We start from the raw sequence: 2,821 nt of genomic DNA, 5'->3' as shown, positions 1-2,821 counted from the left end.
TCAGCTCACTGCAACCTCTGCCGCCTGGGTTCAGGCGATTTTCCTGCTTCAGCCTCCCGAGTAGCTGGGATTACAGGTGTGCACCACCACGCCTGGCTAATTTTTGCATTTTCAGTAGATATGGGGTTTCACCATGTTGGTCAGGCTGGTCTTGAACTCCTGTCCTCAGGTGATCCACCCACCCCGGCCTCCCAAAGTGCTGGGATTACAGGCATGAGCCACCACACCCGGCCAATTGACTCCAATTTTGAAAGAAGTTCTACTGAGGGTAAAATGCTATCAAATAGCATTGCATGCTACAGAAATATTTTTTGTGAAAGGAACAGTCAGTTGATGTAGCAAACTTCATTGCCTTATTTTTTGTTTGTTTGTTTTGTTTTTGTTTTTTGAGATGGAGTTTCGAGCCCAGGGTGGAGTGCAGTGGCGTGATCTCGGCTCACTGCAACCTCCGCCTCCCGGGTTCAAGCAATTCTCCTGCCTCAGCCTCCCGAGTAGCTGGGATTACAGGTATGCGCCACCATGCCCAGCTGATTTTGTATTTTTAGTAGAGACGGGGTTTCTCTATGTTGGTCAGGCTGGTCTCGAACTCCTGACCTCAGGTGATCCGCCCGCCTCAGCCTCCCAAAGTGCTGGGATTACAAGCGTGAGCCACCACGCCCGGTTCATTGTCTTATTTTAAGAAATTGCCATAGCCACATCAGCTTTCAGCAACCAACAGCTTGATCAACAGCCATCAATATCAAACAAGGACTCTCCACCAGCAAAAAGAGTACCACTTGCTGAAAGCTCAGATAATCATTAGCATTTTTTAGCAATGAAGTGTTTTTAAGGTATGTACATTTTTTAGACCTAATGCTATTGTGCACTTAACAGACTACAGTACAGTGTAAAGGCAACTTTTATATGCACTAGGAAACAAAAAAAATTATATGATTTTTTTTTTTTACAATATTTGCTTTATCGTGATAGTCTGGAACTGTGCCTACAATATCTCTGGGCTCTGAGGTATGCCTGTATAATGCATTTGCAGAAGCAAGACAAAGAAAATATTTGATTAGTTAAATGGAAAGTCCTCAGTTGAGGTTAGTTGGCCATTTCTAATTGGTTAAGCTTATGCTTTGTTTTTCTTAGGCTATAACCATTCATGCTGAGTTAGGCTTCAGTTTTCAGTTTGCTTTCAGTTAGGTAGGACCCAAGGCACTGGAGCTGTCTCAGCCTAATGCCTCCCAATTAATTATTTTAACGAATGTAAAAGAGCACAGGAGGCGGGTGGGAACCATAGAATCATGCCTGGATTCAGTTGTTTAAGAACTGAGAGCTGTGCCTCCAGTCTATTGCTGAAGAGTAGAACCAGAGTGGATCAGGTTTGTCCTTTTTTTTTTTTTTTTTTTTTGAGACTGAGTCTCCCCTCTGTCGCCCAGGCTGGAGTGCAGTGGTGCGATCTCGGCTTACTGCAAACTCTGCCTCCTGGGTTCAAGCCATTCTCCTGCCCCAGCCTCCCGAGTAGCTGGGATTATAGGTGCCCACCACCACCCTGGAGATATATATATATATATATTTTTTTTTTTTTTTTTGTAGAGACAGGTTTTCACCATGTTGGCCAGGCTGAGCTCCTGAGCTCAAAGCAATCCACCTGCCATGGCCTCCCAAAGTGTTGGGATTGCAGGCGTGAGCCACCTCACCTGGCTCCAGTTTATCTTTCGAGTAATGAGACTATGCATTTGAGGACGGACGCAGGATGAGGGTAAGATATTTGTCTAAGAGTCATAGCTATCAGATCCTGATCACAGGCATTAGATGTTGAAAGTAGTGTTCAGCTGAGTAAACAGAGGTGCAGAGACAGGTATTAATACATCACCTAGCTGAGGTTAGGCAGCTGCTTTTTCCAAGGCCAGAGCTTAGTTATCTTGGCTGGTGCTTTTAACTCTCCCCATCCACCGTTGCTTCTCTTGATACTAAATTTAAAATATCTCTAACTTAGAAAAGAAAGTTTCTGGTTTGAATTTGTTTTTATTTGAGAAATATATGTTCGATCACTAACGTTATATTTTCCTCTGTGTTTAGCCATTGTGAAGTATAATATGACATGGATGAAACTGATAGTCAAGCAAATATCTTTTTAACATTAGAAGTGAGTTGCTAGCCTCCATTCCCAAAATTCTCAAGTCCATTTGTTTTCCTAACTCCATACAGAACTTAAAGGGATGTAGTCAATGATCCATTCTATACATACTCGCCTGAATATGTTATCTTGGCCTCCAGCACCTGGCTTAACACTATTAACTTAGTACTACAACTGCTTGTTTGTCCTAGCAGCTATCAGATTGAATTCATTTCCCTACAGTATCTATTATTGCCTTCTGAAGGGCATTTAGCACTCCAGATGTTCCTTGATTTAGGATAAAGTTAAATCCCGATAATCCCATTGTAGGTTGAAAATATCATGTCAAAATTGGGCATTGTGTAGACATGATGAAATGTGAATCACAAAACACAACATCCAGAAAATGCTGGCAACAGAGTAGACTGCAAGCATGAGTTGTTTAGCCTCATGATCTCATGGCTAGCTGGGAGCTGTGGCTCACTGCCACTGCCCAGCATCATGAGAGAGTATCATACCACGCTCTGCTAGCCCAGGAGAAGATCAAAATTCAAAATTTGAAGTATGGTTTGTGCTGAATGTGTAATCACTTTCACACCATTGTAAAGCCTAAAAATAGGACTTCGAACCATTTCAAGTTGGGGACCATCTGTGTATCATACCCTAACACCAAGAAATATAAGCATTGGCAGTTTAATTGCCTAGTTGCAAATCATTTCC

The sequence above is a fragment of the Symphalangus syndactylus genome, chromosome 2 (assembly GCF_028878055.3).
Source record: "Symphalangus syndactylus isolate Jambi chromosome 2, NHGRI_mSymSyn1-v2.1_pri, whole genome shotgun sequence".
Taxonomy (NCBI): Eukaryota; Metazoa; Chordata; class Mammalia; order Primates; family Hylobatidae; genus Symphalangus; species Symphalangus syndactylus.
Note: the sequence above shows the minus strand (reverse complement) of the source record.